The sequence below is a fragment of the Spermophilus citellus genome (assembly GCF_964194105.1).
Source record: "Spermophilus citellus genome assembly, chromosome: 12".
Classification (NCBI taxonomy): Eukaryota; Metazoa; Chordata; class Mammalia; order Rodentia; family Sciuridae; genus Spermophilus; species Spermophilus citellus.
This window is the reverse complement of record NC_138198.1, coordinates 31,749-51,339: the sequence shown is the minus strand read 5'-3', so window position 1 is coordinate 51,339 and position 19,591 is coordinate 31,749. Positions and strand designations below refer to the sequence as shown.

The window sequence follows — 19,591 nt, the reverse complement described above, 5'->3', positions numbered from 1 at the left end:
GCTACCGCTTGAGCCACATCCCCAGCCCTGAAAGCTCACATTTGTGTCCATGAACATGGGAGGTATTTACATCTTCTTGAGTCATCTTCAATTTCTTTATTCTATCTTCTATAGATTTCATTGTAGAGATCTTTCACCTCCTTGGTTAGATTTATTCCCAGGTATTTTATTTTCTTTGAGACTATTGATAATGGAATAGTTTTCTTGATTACTTTCTCTGCAGATTAATTATTGATGTATAGGAAAGCTACTGATTTTTTATGTTGATTCTGTAACTTGCTACTTTGGAAAACTTGCTTATTAGCCCTGATAGTCTTTTGGTGGTGTTTTTTTGATATTCTAAGTATAGGACCAAATTATCTGCCAACAGTGATAATTTGACTCCTTTCTTTCCTACTTTTAATCCCTTTATTTCCTTCTCTTGCCTAATTGTTCTGCCTGGAATTATATTAAACAGGAGTGGTGAGAGTGGACATCTTTGTCTTGTTATTGATTTTAAAGGAAATGCTTTCAGTTTTCTCCTGTTTACTGTGGGGTTGGCTTTAGGTTTTTACATATACACCCTTTAGGGTATTGAGGTAGGTTCCTTCTATCCCTAGTGTCTTCATCACTTTTATTTTGTCAAATTTTGTGCTGAATTTTATCAAAGGCTTTCTCTGTACCTATCAAGATGACTAAATGATATTTGCCCTTAATTCTACTTATGTGATGAATTACATTTATTGATCTGTGTATATTAAACCATCCTTGCATCTCTGGTATAAAACCAAGTTGATCATGATGTACAATATTCTTAGTATGTTGTTGAACATGATTTGCTAATATTTTATTAGGTATATTTTTTAAAAATCTAAGTTCATAAATGATAGTGGTCTGCAGTGTTCTTTACTTGATGTGTCCTTATCTGGTTTTGATATGAGAGTGATACTAGCTTCATAGAATGCATTTGGAAGTGCTCCATTCTTTTCTATTTCATGGATTAATTTGAGGAGTATTGGCTTTAGTTCTTCTTTAAAGGTCTAATAGAATTCAGCTGAGAATCCATCTGGTCCCAGAGTTTTATTTTTTGGAAGGCATTTTTTATGGTTTCTATATATCATTCCTAGTTATTGGTCTGTTTAGGTTTTCTATGTCCTCTTGATTCAGTTTTAGCAGGTTGTATGTGTCTATTTCTTCTAGGTTTTCCAATTTATTGTAATATAAATTTTCAATATAGTCCCTAATGTTCTGCTGAATTTCTGTAATGTCTATGATTTCCCCTTTTTCATCTCTAATTTTATTTATGTAAGTCTTCTGTCTTTTAATTTTGGTTAGTTTGGCTAAATTCTTATTAATCTTGTTTATCTCAGAGTTAGCGACTTTATTGCACAAAGCGTGTCCACTGAAAGCCTATTTCACTGAAAGCCCATTTCTGTGCAAGGGCAAACCTGCATTTACTTCCCCTTGGCCAGCCTTTCACATCCCCCTTTTGCAGCTGCCTGCTCTTTGCAGTAGCATCCATTGGGCTTAGACACTGAAGTTCTGCTGAAATCCAGAAGGCCTTGGTGGAAAACTTTTGTGTCCAAGATGAGGACAACCTGGTGTCTGTAGGACAGGGAACCTCCTGGCAGTAAGGAGGCGGGGCTTATTGCCCCATGAGGAAGTGCCACAGGTCAGAGCAGTGCCCAGAGCCCAGCCAAGTGTAAGATCCCTTCTGCAGTCTTCCTTTCTGCCTTTCTCCTCTGAATTGCTTTCATGTATGCTATGTAGAAGTAGCTCCCATTCCACCTGTTAATTGGTATAATTCAGACTCAGGATCAGAAAGGCAGGGCCTGGGTGTTTTTACTCAGCAGTTCTCAAAACTCCTTACATAGGCTCAGTCACTATTCCTAGACATAACTTTGTCCCAGCCACAATATCATGTGTAAACACCACATCATGCCTATCAGTTTCTGGCCCCACCATATTGCAGGGCCCAGTCTTAAATGAGGGAAAAACCAAACCCACTTGCATCGGACACTGAGAAATCTCAGATCCAAAGCTTGAAAGAAAGGTTTAAGTCTTGAAAGGGGGAATAGCAAATGAGGGCATTTAGTTTTAATTTTTAATTTTTATTTTCTTTTTATGTGGTGCTGAGGATTAAACCCAGGGCCTCACATATATGAAGCAAGCGTTCAGTCAAGTGAGGGCATTTACTGCATGGTTCTCCAAACAATGTGGGGTACATTGAAATATGGGCAAGTACCTATGTGGAATTACGTTATGGATGCAGTGACTTGAAGCGTGAGTACAAGCTGAATACACAGCTATGGAGAGGGGAGCAGGATCCATGCACAGAGGGTGGCGGTGCTAGAGCCCCAGAGTGCTTTCCAACCCTGAAAGCACCAGCTCCTCGCTGCCCATCTGGTGGGAACCAGGACAGCACTGCCACCGCCTGGCGCAGGTGGGAAACTACAGCTCAGAGTTGTTAAGTCACATAGCCAAACCATGCAGGCTTGGGCCAGGGTGCAGCAGAATTAGAACTCAGAAATCATGACCTGAAGTGCAACTCCAGCGCCCTGGATTGACTTTATGGAGCCCAGAGGGCACTAGCCCTTCCCAGGTGTGGCTTCAGGGGTTCCGGGTCTCCACGCTCTGCTGCCAAAAAGGTCCTCTGTTTGTGTCACCCATAGGAGGTACCTGCGGACAGAAGCCAGGTTGTAGGTTTCTGAAAGGTGCTTGGTTTATCCTGCACTGGAAACTGTGGGCCTAGCATCAGCGCACCACGGCTCTGCCCTTTCTCCTCCAGGCTCCCCAGCCCGAGGAGGTGATCACCTGTTCTGCTCCACTTCCACAGAGCTGCCACCAGTCCCCGGGAGGCAGGGACACTCTGCTCACCCAGAGGAGACCTGCAGGATTCCGGTGGGTTGGAGCTACAGTTGCTAACCTCAGGGCCACTATGGCTCAATGAAAAATGAAGGGAAAAGTTAATTGGAACAACAGATGACATCTCTGCAGCCTCTGGACACAGAGAAAGTTGCTCAGATGGCAGAGTGCGCAAACCCCAACAACTGCTAAACCATCCTTTTAGATCAAAACATGGGATGATGGGCTCTATTTTAGCTAAAATATGCAAATGTATGTTGAATAACCAGAACAGTGAATTTCAGAGGTTGTGCATCAGGACTAGGTAGTGGAATAGCTCTCTTTGCAACATTAAACAAGCTAATCAATCAACAGAATCCAAGCTCAGGATGCATTTGCAACCTGGGAAAGAGATGAAATTAAAAGTTGGGATGGAGGTATGAAGCTATAGCATAATGTCCTCTAAGCTAATCAGAGGTGAGACATAGGGGCCCTAATGACAGCCACCTCCAGGTTCTCCCCTAGATGTGGTTCTGTGGGGATCGTGGAGTTGCCTCCATGTTTGTCTGTTGTTCCCCAGGGAGCTCCTATCAACAAAGATGCAGGCCTGGGTTGTTGTGCTTGCATTTTTCTGAGTTTACCACCCACATCCAGAACTTTTTAATCTCTTTCCATAGGCAGCAACTGCATACTGAGCCTGAGTTTATCAGCTGCATATACAGGTGTTTTTATTCAGAATTCACTTTTCCCTCTGTGAGGTATGCAAAGGTAAAGGCAGTCCAGAGTAGAGATCTGGGGGAGCTCAGAGACACCAGGGCCTCCATGGCATGGATTCATAGCAGTTATGCTATTTGTTCACCCATTGAAGCACATCCTGATTGCTTAAGGTATTGGGGCATTGTGAATAGAACTACTATATGTAACGGTGTGCTGTTATCTCGGTATACATTTTTGAGGCAGTTTTCTATATTTTTAGGACCATATGGTGACACCATGTCTAACTTTGGGGAAAATGCCCAGTTTTTTGATAGTGTTGAACTGTTTTGTGCTCTTCCAGCAATGCACAAGAGTGCCTGTGGCTGTTCATCATCCTCATGGTTGATACTACACTTACTAAAGACCTTAGCAGCTCAGTAGGTGTGCAGTGCACTTGGGGTCTTAGTTTGTGCTTTCCTCATGACAGGTGATACTAAGAATCATTTCTATGCTTCTTTACCATCTCATATCTTTCTTGTGAGTTGTCTGTTCATATCTTTACCCACTATGTTGTCTTATTATTGAGTCTTACTATATTTTGTACACAAGTTTGTTTTAGACATATACTTTCCAAAGATTTCCCCAGTCTTTGTCTTTTTATTTCCTTAATATGATTTTTTTTTACAGAGGAATTTAATACAGTCCACATTATCAGGTTTTTCTTTCGTGGATTTCTTGTTGTTATTGTTTGTTTGTTTGATAGCAGGGATTGAACTCAGGGTGCTTAACCACTGAGCCACATCCATAGCTTTTGTGGATTTTGGGGGTGGGTTGTATTTAGAACCTCACCGTGAAACATGTGATCATGCACATCTTCTAGAGTTTTACAGTTTCCCATTTTAAATGCAAATCTAGAGAGTATTTTGATAGGTTCTGGCATCCATATGTGTGGCTTCTTGAAGTGTGTGTCCTTTTGAAGTCAGTGATGTCTAGTCTAGATTTAAAAAGAGTGTGTTGGGAATTTCTGGAATGCACTGAATCTTCAGATCAGGTTTGAGGTAGTTTCATCTTAATTATATTGAGACCTGAACAAAGACTATCTCTGTATTTATTTATATTTCATTTGATTTCTTTATAAACATTTCAAGATTTTCTGAAATATGATTGCACTTTAATACTTACATGTAAGTACTTCAAATTTGGGGTCTCTATTTTAAATATTAATGCTTTAAAATGTTTCTTATTCCAGTTTATAAATTTCACTGTTTCCCCTACATGATGGCTCAAATATAGGAAATCAATGAAATTTTGTCTATGGGCCATGTACTTTGCTGCTTGCTATCTCCATCCATTCTGATCAAGACATAGGAGGTAGGCCCTATTTCTTTTCGATTTCCAAAATCATGACCTGGAATAGTCAGAACTATGAATTTAAGAGCTTCATTGTGCCTAGCACAAGGGGGTGCGGCTCTGAACAGTGAACACCCAGCATCCTTCACTGCCCACAGTGGCCAGCAGGGGGCACTCAGAACAACTTTCTCTGATCAACTGCTTTTGGGGTTTGTGTTCTGTGCCCTAATCAAACTTCCTTCTCCTGGCGACCCACCTGAGAGATGCCACATCTAGGGACTCCTAGAGGCTCTATCTAAGGTGTAGACCAGAGGGGTTTTTTTTCTTTTTTTTTTTTTTTTCATCCTGGGGAGACACCTGGAAAGATACCATGGACTGGGGATGCCTGGTGGATATGTCTACGGTGAGGACCAGAGCTTCCTTCTCCTTGGCACCTACCCATGGAGGCTCCACTGTGGATTCAGGATGACTGAGGTCCATGTGAGGAAAACATGAGGAAGAAGCTTCCTGTGCATTGCCTGGTGGGCTGAGAAGTAAGTTCTGCCATGTTCTTTACTTTCTCAGGTAATATTTTAGCAGAACTTATTTTACAACAGTATTTCTTACTGAGGCTTTGGCTGCTCATTATCATGGTATGTCAATGTATTTTGTGTGGCTTGAGTGTCTGAAGACACAAATGCCCCCTCAAGATGGTGCAGGGAGGGCCCAGTGCCTGGAGTCTCATTGGGGCCTGAGGGTAAGGGCTCATGAAAATGCAGTAAGAAGCTCTCAGGAGCCTCCAGGTTGAGAGATGCAAAAATTATGATGGATCGTACTACCCAGAATCCTGGGTAACTGTAGAATCCTCATTGCAGTTACCAGAGCCTTCTGCAGGGAGGGCAGCATGGTCAAATGACAGACTGTGCTACCCATAATTCTTGGGGACCTGCAACTTGCAGAGACCTCTGCAGAGAGGGCTGTATTGACAAAAAATCAAACTATGCTGCCAATTACTTTTGGGTGCCTGCTCTGCCCAGGAGCCTCTGGGGGTGAGAATTGTAAGGGCAGAATACCAGACTTCAATGCTCAGAACTTCTGGGGATGCCTACATACCCTGTAACCCTGTAAGTCCCAGAGGATTTGGTGGTGATGGTTTTGTTGGTAGAGCTCACTTTCTAGAATCTCCAGGGTCCCAGGGAAAGCATGGGGTCTTCAGCTCCTGTGATCCTCAGCAGGACTGTGCAGAGCAAACACTAGACTGCATTATCCAGAACCCTCAGGGACTGCAGCTTCCAGAATCCTCTGTGGTGAGTGGGCAAACCACTGAACTGCATTACCCACAATCCTATGGGGGAACTTTAGTTTCAGAATTTTCTGCAGTGAGTAGGAAAAACACAGGACTATATTACCCACAAATCTTGGTGCCAGTAGCTCTCAGGATCCTCTGTTGTGAGGACTGTTGGGCTGAGAGCTTAACTACAGTATCCAGAATCCTTGGTTGGGTGTGTTGCCCGATAGAATGCAGCCTGCAACTCCCAGAGGCCTCCCAAGTGAGAGCTGTGCATTATGCATGTCAGACTACACTACCTACAATTCCTGGGGACACACTGGTGAATGTGCTGCCTATAATTCCAGGAGGCTTCCACAGTGAGGTCTTCAGTACCAAGACAAGCATGTGGCCTTCAGTTCTCATGGCCCTTGCAGTAGGGGCATGTAGGCAAAACACTGGACTACCTTATCCAGAATCCTCAGCGGGGATCACAATTCCCAGGATCTGCAATAGTGAGGACTGTAGGGTAGGGAGCTGAACTACACTACCTAGAATTCTTGGAGGTGCCCCGTGTCCATGTGGCCTGGAACTCTCAGAGGCTTCCACAGTGAGGGCTATGGAGGTAGAGGGCAATACTATACTACCCAGAATCCCTGGGGACCTGCAACTCCCAGACACCTTCCTTTTGAGTACCGCAGGGGCAAACTTTATATTGCACTACATAGACTCCTCAGGGGTGTCTAGGTAGGCTTGTGCTACACAGATCCCAGAGCCGTGATGGGGGTGAAATCCACTTAGGTAGGATGGATTGCACTACTCAGAATAATCATGGCCTACAGCTCTCAGTGACCTCTGCGGTCAGAGCTGGCTGAATAGAACTGACTACAATACTCAGAATTCCTGGAGGCTCCGAGCTCTAAGTAGTCACTGTACAGTTGAACATAGCACCAGGCTATAATACCCATGATCCTTGGGGGCTTGCAGCTCCCAGAATCCACTGTACTGATGCTGCATGAGCAGAACACCAGAATACACTGTCTAGAATCCCTAGGGATGCCTGAGTGACTGTGTAGCCTGCAATTTCTAGAGACCTCTGCAATGGGGGCTGCATTGTAGAAGACTGGATTACACTACCCAGAATCCTGGGTGGGGGTATGAGGTTGAATGTGCTACTTGAAGCCCCCATAGACCTCTGAAGTGAGGGCTGAGTGGGCAGAATGCCAGGCTACACTGTTCAGAATCACTAGGGGTGCCTGAGTAGCCTGCAGCTCACAGAGACCTCTGCAGCTGGCCTGCAATGTGGAATACAAAACTTCACTACCCAGAATCCTGATGGTATGAGGGCGAATGTGCTACTTGCAACCCCTAGGCTTCTGGGGTGAGGGCTGCATGGGTAGAACACCAGAGTCCACTGCCAGGGTGTCTGGGCCAGCACATGGCACACAGCTTCCATGGTCCCGAAGGGCAAAGACTGTGTGAGCAGAGCACCAGACTACACTGTCCAGAAACCCTGAGAACCCTGAATCTGTGTAGCCTGAAGCTCCCAGAGGCATCCATGGTGAGAGCTGGACAGGCAAGACAGACTGAATGATCTAGAATGCTCATAGGCTACTGGGAATTTGGTCTGAGTTCAGGTTCTTCTACCCTCCTACAGTGGTCCCCCTGGGCTGGGAATTAACAGATTTTCTTAAAACCCCTGATTCTGATGGAGCAGTCCCTGGCTAAGTCACTCTGTCTCAAAGACTACACGTCCCAGAAGCCTCTGAGGTGGTCTGTTTCTGTTACCGCTGTTGACCGGTGACGAGTCCTTGCTTCCCCGATGTTGAAGAATAACACCAAAGAAGCACGCCGAGGCAAGGTCAGAGTAGAAAGTAGAAGTTTATTAGAGGACAGCAGAAAAGACTTCTCCCGGAGGAAGAAGGGGACCCAATAGGTGGAATCCGCGGAAGTGCGGTTGTTTCCCCTTCTTATAGTTTTGGTGATGGAATGTAGGTGGGAGGGGTTGGGACACCGGTGGGCCAGGCAGGAAGGACTTCTTTATCACTTCTTTGGGATGGGGTATCTTTAAGTTTGCTGGGGGCTGTTTATTAACACTTCTTTGTGAAGGGCTATCTTCAAATCTGTTGGGGGCTGTTTCCTGGGCTCCATTAACATTCCATTGTCCTGTGTTTTTCCTGAGTCATTTCCAGCATGGCCTCCATTTTAGATTTCACTCGGTATTAGACCCGATTTACCTAACTACACTGACTACCTGACTTTAAATCTGGCTTCATTCCCCCCTCTAATTTGGGAACTCCTTACTGCTGTAAGGAAAGGGGGCGAAGAAGATCTTTCTGGCTTCTTCAGGCTGACAAAAGGGGCGATGTTGGGGCAAGCAGTTTGGAGTCCCCTTTTAAAAATCGGGTCTATTGAGTGGTCCATGATAGAAGTCCAATTGAGAAGTAATAGGCTGGAGGGCCATCTGAGTGATGGGTGGTCTATAAGAGAAACAAGAATTCATTAGTACTGGAACCATATTGTCCCACAGCACAGGAATATGCCAATGAGTATGATGGCAAAGACAAAGACTAACAATGTTTTCCACCAGGAAGTACCAAGAACCAGGAGCTAAGATATTGTCTCCATGACAAGGTTGCTGAGGACATGGCTTCTATCTGAGCATGTAAATCTTTAAGGATATTTGTCACATTGCCAGAAATGTCAGGGATGTAAACACAACATTTAACTTTTAGGGTTACAGTTGTCCTTCCCTTAAGATATAGTTTAATAATTTAATGCCATCTGATCCTGCAAAATCCTTTTACTAGTATGACCTGTGTCTAATAGAAATCTTTAATTCTGTTACCTAGGGCTGGATACTCATACTAGCAAACACCAAGCCTACCTGTGTAGGTTAGGAGTATCTGTGGGCCTTAAACTAAAAACTACTCTGGCAGTTTCTTTTGATAGTTATCAGGCATTCCTGTCTGAGAATCTCTTTTGTAGCCTCCAGTTTACTTATTTATGGAAGTTTCATTTAACTATTATTATTATTTAAGATGTCCAGGAACAACTGTGCTTTGGCTTTGACTGTCTTTGCTAAGTGTTTAAGATGAAGCAAGTCAAACTGACTTTTGTTTCAATCTATTGTTAACAGTCAGCTGAGTTACTCTGGGTGGGAGTCCTCGGGAACTTCACAGCAGCTTCTCAGTTCTGCTAGTGCCATTTGCGCTAGGATGGGTCCAGGCCTTGCTTGACCATGTGGCTTCCCTCGGAAGCATCAGGGATGTCTCCCTTTTTGATGACCCTCCTCTTCACAGCAAATGCACTGACTGGCTTCCTGTCCTCCACTGGTCTCATTAATCTCCCTGATCAGGAGGTTATGTGGCCTAGAGTTGCAGAGCCCTTTGGAGAAGTCCCCTATTCCCTGATTCAGACTGACTCAGAGGGCAAGAGCCAAATATTGGTTTTCTTGGCCCTTTTAATTTAACTTTAATTTTAAAACTTAATCTTAAACATCCAGCAAATAAGTTTCAACAGCCTTATACTAAGAGTACTGGACTTTAATGTCTATCTCTCTATCCTGTAGGTGACAACTTCTTGTAACACATTATCTTAAATTAACCCAGGTAGTGAGCTCTTAAATCAGTACCTCTGCAAAACATTAACAGGCAATCTTAAATCATAAGAAAACTACAAGATAAAATTATCAAGAGTAAAAACATTTAGTTCATATAATAGCTACCTTGAATTTTGGCAGAGTACATCCCGTTTGATATCCTGGCAATCGTGACAAAAACCAACTTTTGGGCACAACTTTAAATGCACTAAAATCTAGCCTACTTCTTTCATAGTCATTTTCACATGATATGGGACATAGAGCCTTATCTCAAGTAAGGTGGGGCTCTTCATAAATCTTAAATACTATAGTTCTGAAGCTGATCTTTGTTTTTTTTTTTTTAAACATCATTTTACAAAGCCTACATAAATTGTTGCTCAAGTTTACATGAATATTAGCTAACACAACATAATATCACATCTAAAACATGAATTAAAGAAAGGCTGGAAGCTTCTAACCTCTTGTTGGAAATTAGCAAAGTATTTCTGTGTCTCACAATAAAACCTTCACCCAGATTAGGCTCTCATTGACTTAAAAATACATTTAAATTGTATCTCAGTGTAAAAAGTAACATGGAACTTTACATAACTTATTGATAATAAGTACAGTTATAGAACACAAAAGATATAAATAAATTTCCAACATGTTTTTCTTTTAAGCCTAAAATTACCATACACTTTTAGAATACCAGCTTGATATGATGTTCTTTCTAAAGCTTCTACCTTACAGACTTGTATACCTGGAAGATATGAACACATTAATGGCACCAATTACATTGATGTTTTTATATTAACCAAGTTTAGCTTTTAAAGAAATAACAGCACAATTCTCTAAAACGACAACACTTGTTTAATCAGCTGTTTAATGTCTTTAAGATTACTTGCTCAAAAACTTACACAGACCTTCTTTATATCATTTATTTAAACCCTCTTAATTACTTCATCATATAGACTCTTATCCAGAAATCTAGAACCTTTTAGTTTCTCTTTTTATCTGTTAACCTCCTTTTTTTCACATTGAAACAATACTTGTAAACTTTTGAATTTAAGCAGATTTAACATTTTATTAAGGCCTTTTTGAACACCTAGAAAAACTTATAAGCTTAATTTTAAAGGCATCTTTACTTTCATCTGTTTACCCAATTTAAATTGAGCCATTTGAATCACGTGAATCAAAGATATTTGGATCCATTTTTAATTTTTCATGAGCGCTCCTCATCTGTCAATTGTCATATCACTGCATGACATATGGACATACACACATACGTACATACAACACGTAACACAAGTGTAACACATAACACAAAAGGCCTTTGCAGCTTTCTCAGGTGAAATCTCATTGCAATGTTTAAAAAACTCCAGTTGATCAAAAATAGAACTTATCAGAAAAACATTAGCTTGTCTGTAGAATAAAAATCATGAGCTCAAAAAAAAACATAGAATCTAAGAAAAGGCAAAAGTCCTAGAAAAATTGACTGGCCAGTAATTAGTAAATGCCATACAATTTACTCTTTGGTTTAATCTAGTTTGAGTTCAGGTAAGACACCTTTACTTTTTTTTTTCCTTGGGCCTCAGATCTGTCGCCTACTGAGTGCTCCAGGCTTCTTCTATTTGCATATCAATTTAAGTCCTGGCTGAGGTCTGGAAGGAACTGGGAAAACTGGAATTTTGAGCAGAAACTTCATGTCTAAGGCATTTTAACCATAAGTCACAATTTTCAGGTTTGGAAGTTGAAAATATGGTAAAAGTTTAAGATACAGTTTACAAGATTCCACATCTTTATATCTTCCTACACTAGAAAAACTTGTTCACACAAAACTGAAAATAGGATCTTTCTTGATAGTATAAAAGCCACCATTAGAAGAAGTTCCTTCAGGATCATTAAGCTACTTTCTTTGTTCTGAAGTTCCTAAAGTGGTATTAAGTTACATTAAATCACCTGGAAAAAAATCCACACACTACCATGTATATCTAAAATTAAGCTTTGAAAATTCCCAAGACTGTTGCTAATTAATGTCATTTCAATAAGCCAGACCAACGTTTTAATTCAACACTTTTTCCTAAATCTTACACACTGAGAGAAACAGATACCAAATCATAATTTACTATCCTTGTCCAAATCAATGTACTGTATACCTAGTGAAATTTCCTTAGGCTACCCAGTTCAAAAATTGATGAAAAAATAAAACTGAATGATTGGGAGTTACTTGCCAACTTGGAAGTATTTAATTTCTCCTGCATGAATTATCTGAAATCAAACTAATCAATTACCTAACCCTAACTTTTAACTGCAAGATTACGCAATGCTTCAAACTCATTTAGATACCAGATGTTACAATGAAACATCTTTTAGACACACATTTAGCCTAGATTATCTCCAAGAAACAATCTATAATAACCTTTAAAACAGACCAGATAAGAAAAACTCTCTCCAGGTTTTGAACTTCCATTTAATTATGACTCCTATCAGTGGCACCTTAGATTTCCCCATGAGTGGACCAGATGTTCTCACATAAGGGCAACTATAGGTGTAAAATTAAGGGTCTCAGTGTGACTGACTTTACTGCATTTAGGTGGAGTAATCCTTACAGTGAAGGAAATTATGAGGAAACTTCCCCAAAGCGAAAATGGCTCTGGCAGCTGCTGGGAATTCCTCAGTTTCCCTTTCACTTGCAAGATTAGCTCCTTTGGATAGATCCAATCCTAGGCAATCTGGCATATCTCCTAACTTTCCAGTAGAGTCAGTTTTTACTCTGCTTTAGGTCTTGAAGGGGGAAGGGGGTATGTACTTTGATCGGCCCAAATTTTTCTCTTGATTCTTTTTCCTCAGTGAGTTCAAGATTTTCTCTCTCTTCATGGCAGATATCATAGCTAAGTCTACTTCACATTGTTGACATAATTTAGGATTTTCCGTTAGAGCAAAGAACATACGGCACCTCACACCATTTCCTTTTTTTTGTAAATTTTATCAAACTGTAAAATTGTATTAAAATTGATATTTCCCTCTGGTGGCCAGGTTTCTCGTATTTGAGGCCAGGCCAAGAAAATGAGGCGCTTTTCTTGAGTGTCTGAGGTTCAAATTTATCCCAATTTTTCAATACGCAGGCTAGTGGTCCACCTGGCGTATTGGAGAGAGAGAAGCTCCCTTCTGAGTGAGAAGAAAACAGGATTCAGGCGCCCACGCTGCGCCAGAGAAAACTGTTCTCATGAGGGACGTCTCCCTAAGTTTGAGCTTCCTAAACGGTCCAGAAAACCCGTCTCTCACCTTGCTTTGCCAAGGGGTTTCTGGTCCCCTTTAGCAAATTGCTAGGGTCTCAGTTTGCCCTGTGCCAGAGACCCTGGGAGGATTCAGACTTAAGGGCCTTACTGCTTTCCTCCCGACCACTAAAAACACATTGCAAAAGAGAATCCTGTGCTCTTTTGTTGTCTTTGCTCTGTAGACTAAAGGAGCCGCCTGAGTGTTAAGGGATATCTACTGGTTGTAAGGTAGCAGATTACCTTAGAGTTGATAAGATTAAGGAGTTGATTCTAAAAATGCCTCTCTTAGCAGCTTAAGGAACACAGCACATTTTAAACATTGGGGCAGTAAAACAGACTTGTAAAAGTTACCTATGCATCTTAGGGAACCTGGGCTGATTTTACTAATTATCTCATGCCTTTCTCAGTCCTGCAACCTGAATTGCTAACATTTCTGACCTGCGAAGGAAGGGAAGCATCCAGGAGGAATGGATGCGGGGTTGGGAGTGTTGCGCGTAGCCCATACGGAGGCAAATGTGATTGGGGCTTTCCCTCAGTGCCATTCATCTACCGATCACCCTAGATACCCCTGAGGGCTGTCGGAAGGGGGCTCAAGAGAAAGGAACCTTTGGAAACGTCTGAGAGTAGCCCAGACCGGAATTCCGCAGTTGTTCCAAACTCCTTCCTCCACCTCCACGCATCCGAGGCAGATCGGGATTAGGGACACTGTGTACTCACACCAATTGCTCTCCGGGCCCAGACAGAAAAGTTGGAATCGGCTTTGGCAGAACCCAATATGCCTGCTCTGTATTGAACAGGTGATTGAGAGCTGCTTAGGCCGGGAAACCTCTCACCCGAGTCTTGTAGAGTGGCGGCTGCACTAATTGCGTTTAAGTAGCCGTCGGGTGCCCACCTTATCCTCCAGAAAGAAAGAGAGAAAAAGATGCACCTCAAACAGACATGGGGTGCATGCACTTACCCCGGTGTAGATCTCGGTATGGGACCTCCAATATATGTTACCGCTGTTGACCGGTGACGAGTCCTTGCTTCCCCGATGTTGAAGAATAACACCAAAGAAGCACGCCGAGGCAAGGTCAGAGTAGAAAGTAGAAGTTTATTAGAGGACAGCAGAAAAGACTTCTCCCGGAGGAAGAAGGGGACCCAATAGGTGGAATCCGCGGAAGTGCGGTTGTTTCCCCTTCTTATAGTTTTGGTGATGGAATGTAGGTGGGAGGGGTTGGGACACCGGTGGGCCAGGCAGGAAGGACTTCTTTATCACTTCTTTGGGATGGGGTATCTTTAAGTTTGCTGGGGGCTGTTTATTAACACTTCTTTGTGAAGGGCTATCTTCAAATCTGTTGGGGGCTGTTTCCTGGGCTCCATTAACATTCCATTGTCCTGTGTTTTTCCTGAGTCATTTCCAGCATGGCCTCCATTTTAGATTTCACTCGGTATTAGACCCGATTTACCTAACTACACTGACTACCTGACTTTAAATCTGGCTTCATTTCTGGCCTCTGCCCTTGGGCTGAGGGTCTAGACTCCCTGTAGCTGCCTCCCTTTGTGCCTCTGCCTGCCTGTCTCAGGCTGCTGCAGCACTTGGCCTGGTGGAGTGCAGCGAGGGGGTCTCTTGGACTCCATTTCTCCTCTTCTGAGATTCCACTCCTCTGGTGCCACAGCCAGACCTAATTAGAGCAGTGGGAACATATTTTATTCATTAACTGCTGAGGGTGGAAGAAGGTGCTGACATTCACCAGGGAGCCAGGAGAGGCCCCGCCTCTGAGCTGGGAGGAGCTCCTGCACAGCGCATGGCCAAAGGGGTGTGGTCAATAAGGGGCAGGGCCTTGCCACCATCTTTAATGCTGCCTCCTTGAGAGTGAGGAGCTGACTTCCCCCTCAGGACCAACCTGGGAGAGCACCAGTCCTCAGAGTGTTGGGTCACTCCACAGGGAGTGGCAGAGCTCCCTTCTCAGAGCAGATTGAGAGAGACACCCAGGTTGCAGACTCTCGTGGGTCATGCCTCCAGGGGCTCACGGAGCTCCCTTCTCCTCAGAGCAGCCTCAGTGTTGATTCTTGGCTTAGGGGTTCCCTTCTCCTCAGCAGCCTGAGAGAGACACTTGGTGTGGGGACCCTCGTGGGCCATGTCTCTAGGGGTGCCTGGGGTTCCCTTTAACTCAGAGTGGCCTGAGGGAGACGCCTGGTGCGGGCACCCTCTTGGGTCATGTCTCTAGGGACGCCTGGGGTTCTGTTCTCCTCAGAGCAGCCTGAGGTAGGTGCCTGGTGTGGGGACCATTTTGGGTCACATTCTAGGGACACTGGGGGGCTCCCTCATCCTTACAGCAGCCTGAGGGAGATGCCAGGCCTGGGGAGCCTCGTGGGTCATGTCTCTAATTAGGCTGGGGGTTCCCTTCTCCTCAGAGAGGCCTGGGGCAGACGCCCGGGTTGCTGTGTGCAGCGGAAGGGGGCGTGGCCAACCAGGGGCGGGGCCTCAGCGCCATCTTTAAGGCCGCCTCCTTGAGAGTGAGGGGCTGGCTTCCCCCTCAGGACCAATCCAGAAGAGCCCCAGTCCTTGGTCACTCCACAGGGAGGGCCAGAGCTCCCTTCTCAGAGCGGATTGAGTTCCCAGGTTGGGGACTCTCATGGGTCATGCCTCCAGGGACTCACGGAACTCCCTTCTCTTCAGAGCAGTCTCAGTGGACTCTTGGCTTAGGTACTTTTGTGAGTCGTGTCTCTAGGGATGCCTGGGGTTCCATTCTCCTCAGAGCAGCCTGAAGGAGACGCTTGGTTTGGGGACCCTCGTGGGTCACATTCTAGGGACACTGCGGGACAACCTCATCCTTACTGCAGCCTGAGGGATATGCCAGGCCTGGGGAGCCTCGTGGGTCAAGTCTCTAAGTAGCCCTAGGTTCCCGTCTCCTCAGAGCTGCCTGGGGCGGTTGCCAGGGTTGCTGTGCTTGGCCAAAGGAGGCATAGTCAATCAGGGGTGGGGCCTCGCCGCCATCTTTAATGCCGCCTTTTTGAAAGTGAGGAGACTGCTTCCCCCTCAGGACCAACCCGGGAGAGCCCCATTCCTGGGAGTGTTGGGTCACTCCACATGGACGGACAGAGCTCCCTTCTCAGAGCAGATTGAGAGAGACCCAGGTTGGGGTCATGCCTCCAGGGGCTCACGGAGCTCCCTTCTCCTCAGAGCAGCCTCAGCTCGGACTCTTGGCTTAGGGACTTTTGTGAGTCATGTCTCTAGGGATGCCTGGGGCTTCCTTCTCCTCACATTGGCCTGAGGCAGATGCCAGATGTGGGGAGCCTTGTGGGTCGCAACTCTATGTAGGCCCTGGGTTTTCTTCTCCTCAGAGTGGCCTGAGGGAGATGCCTGGTGTGTGGACCCTCTGGTTTATGTCTCTTTGGATGCCTGGGGTTCCCTTCTCCTCTGAGTAGCCTGGGGGAGATGCCTGGCTTGGGGCCCTCATGGGTTATATTTTTAGAGAAGCCTGGCGTTTTCTGCTCAGAGCAGCCTGAGGAGATGTATAGCATGGGGACCCTCATGGTCATGTCTCTAGGGACACCTGTGATTCCCTTTTCCTCAGAGCAGCCTCAGAGAGATGGCTCAGAAGCTTCTGGCAGCTCTGGCAGCTGGTGAGGAGATGGTGGGAAGCATGAGGAGCAAACCCTGTCCTGGACCTGAGAGCTGAGGACAGCCTTGACTGTCAGCCCCACTCTGTCCGTCACAATTTCATCCTGGCTCCCTGTGCAGCAGTGACTCTTCCTTAGGCTGTGACCCTCATCATCTTAACATAGTGACCCAGGGTGGTTTCTAGGGAACCTGGCAGGGAGAAAGGAGGAATGTACAGCTTAAGGGAAGGGGACCCCAGTCCACTTCCTTGTTTTCCTTAGTGTTTAAATGGTTTGCTTTTTCTTGCAGTGTTAAAATAGTAGAAAAAAATATTGAAAAGTACATATGTTAACAACCCACTATGTTATTTTTTTAAAAAATTTAATTTTTATTTTTGAGTACTGAGGATTGAACTTAGTACTTATCTTTTTTTTTTGTTGTTGTTGTTGTTGTTGTTGCACGTGACCACTGAGCCATATCTCCAGCCCTATTTTGTATTATAGAGACAGGGTTTTACTGAGGTGCTTCATGCCTTGCTTTTGCTGAGGCTGGTTTTGAAGTTGAGATCCTTCTGCCTCAGCCTTTTGAGCTGCTTAAGTTTAAATATATTACTTCTAACCAAGCCAGAATTTATTAAAAATACATCTCATGTTTTTTGTGGAATCAAACTCATGAACCACATTTTTCTTTTTCTTTAATCTCTGCTTAGTTTTTTTTTCAATTTTTTTTAGTTGTAGAAGGGCACAATATATTTATTTTATTTATTTCTTTTTATGTGGTGGTGAGGATCAAAACCAGTGCCTCACACATCTAGGCAAGCGCTCTACCACTGAGCTACCACAGCCACACGTTTTTCTTTTGGTGGAGAGTTTAATTAGCAAGAAGCCACCCCTCCAGGACCCTCTTGCTAAGGCCTTCCCCTCCAGACCCTGCCTCTCCTCTAGACCCCACCTATATTCTATGGCCCTGCTTGTCCTCCTGATCCACCCTTCCCCCTCCTTCCTACCCTGCCTCTCCTCTAGGTCCTACTCATGTTCCAGGGCCTGTCCCTTCCTCAGGTCCCACCCCTCTGTGAAGCCCTGCCCCCTTGTGACTCATTCTCCCCCTCCTTCAGACCCTGTCTCTCCTCCAGATCTTTCCCTTCTTCCTGTCCTGTCCCTCCTCCAGACCTCACCCCTCCTCTTTTAAATTTTTTTTTTGTTGCACATGGACACAATGCCTTTATTTTGTTTATTTATTTTTATGTGGTGCTTAGGTTTGAACCCAGTGCCTCACACATGCTAGGCAAGTGCTCTACCACTGAGCCATAACCCCAGCCCAACCCTCCTCTTAAGACCCTGCCTCTTCTCCAGACCCCACTTATCTTCCAGCCCCCCCTCCTGACCTTCCATCCCCCTCCTCCAGACTCTGCCCCTGTTAGTCTAGGATGAGCAGCTCCCTGGCTGCTGTGCTAATTGGCAATATATTCATAATGGTGCACAAATAACGTCCGTTGTATAAACACTGACATCCTGCATTGGATGAATTATCTTGACTGTATCAGAATTTTATATACCATAAAATAACTTTAGAAGAGTCACCTTTCTCTCTTTATTTTCTCTATAGATCATGAACATTTGAAATAAAATCAGAATTTGTTAAAGGGCAGATGACAGCCAGCCTTGAGCCCTGATGATCCCAGGATCCCATCCAGTGGGAGAACTCTAAGTATCAGTCCAAGCTTTTGTATGCTAATTGATTCATTATTTTTTTCTTATTTTAGAGTTATTTTGCTATGTAATTCCCCATGGCCTTCAGTTCTGTGTAATAGGTTTTTCCTATTTAATTTTTAATTAATATTCTTTCAATTTTCTACAGAATTTTTAAAATATTTTTTTAGTTGTCAGTAGATCTTTTTATTTTATTTATTTATATGTGGTGCTGAGGATTGAACCCAGGGCCTAACACATTCCAGGCAAATGCTCTGCCTTTGTGCCACAACTCTAGTCCTGTATAGGATTTTTAATTCTGTGAACTTCTATTTTTTTATTCATTTTCTATTTGATTACACCAATAAGGAATATTTTAAAAATTTAGTTTACTTTGTTTTTGATTGAGACAATTGTTTTGTTTGAGAGAATTGTCTTGTTTGGAAATGCTCATAATCAAATGATTTTAATTAATTTCCATTTATTAAGACATGTTTGAGACTGGGTGTGCAGCTCAGTGGCAGAGCACTTGCCTGGCATGTGAGAGGCCATGGAGTCCATCCCAGCACCACACACTCAGAAGATGTCTTTGACAGGACTCAAGCATGAGAGGTATAGTTTCAAAAGATTATGTATCGGGGCTGGGGTTGTGACTCAGCAGTAGGGCATTCGACTAGCACGTGCGAGGCCATGGGTTTGATCCTTGGCACCACATAAAAATAAGTAAATAAAACAAAGGTATTGTGTTGAACTACAACTAAAAGTAAAGAAAAAATTTTAAAAAAGATCATGTATTTACACATATACACATATACCAAAGTGCCTCTTCCAAATTCATGTGAAATTATTCTACGAAAATTTCAAATCAGTTTTAAAAGAGAAGAGGGATGATGATATTTTTAATGTTAACCATTGATATTTCATGATATTTAAAACCACTATAGATGAAATCTCCTGAGATGCAAATCATTACAAAATGTAAGAGACAAGTCAGTAGCTGCTTTTTTGTAATTCAGATACATTTACTCAAAATAAGCTTTTAAAAAACATATTTTCTGCTTTTCAAATTTAGAAAGCATTTTCATATGTCCATCAGAAAGTTCTCTTATTCCTTGCATAAAAAGGGATGGGCCTTCTAATGAGCATGATACTTTATGTTGTCAGGAATTCTTGTGGGAGAACTCTTTAAGTGTTTTGCCTCTGTTCAAAGTATCATTTAAAATGTATCAATTTGCTTTTGATTTCAGAAATTTGTCTTTCTTTTGAAATTATGTATTTATTAGTATATAGGGTTATTCATGTAGGAAATGCCATGATTACATTTTATCCTAATGTTGGTGCCCC

The 19,591-nt window shown here is 43.5% G+C and overlaps 1 long non-coding RNA gene across 1 annotated transcript; it reads left to right on the top strand.

Annotated features, from left to right (window-relative positions):
- Positions 1-5,229: 5,229 nt before the first annotated feature.
- LOC308632016 lies at positions 5,230-18,808 on the top strand. The gene is made up of 3 exons (XR_014018414.1): positions 5,230-5,402; positions 18,165-18,284; positions 18,737-18,808. It is a non-coding gene; the product is annotated as an uncharacterized lncRNA (long non-coding RNA).
- Positions 18,809-19,591: the final 783 nt, after the last annotated feature.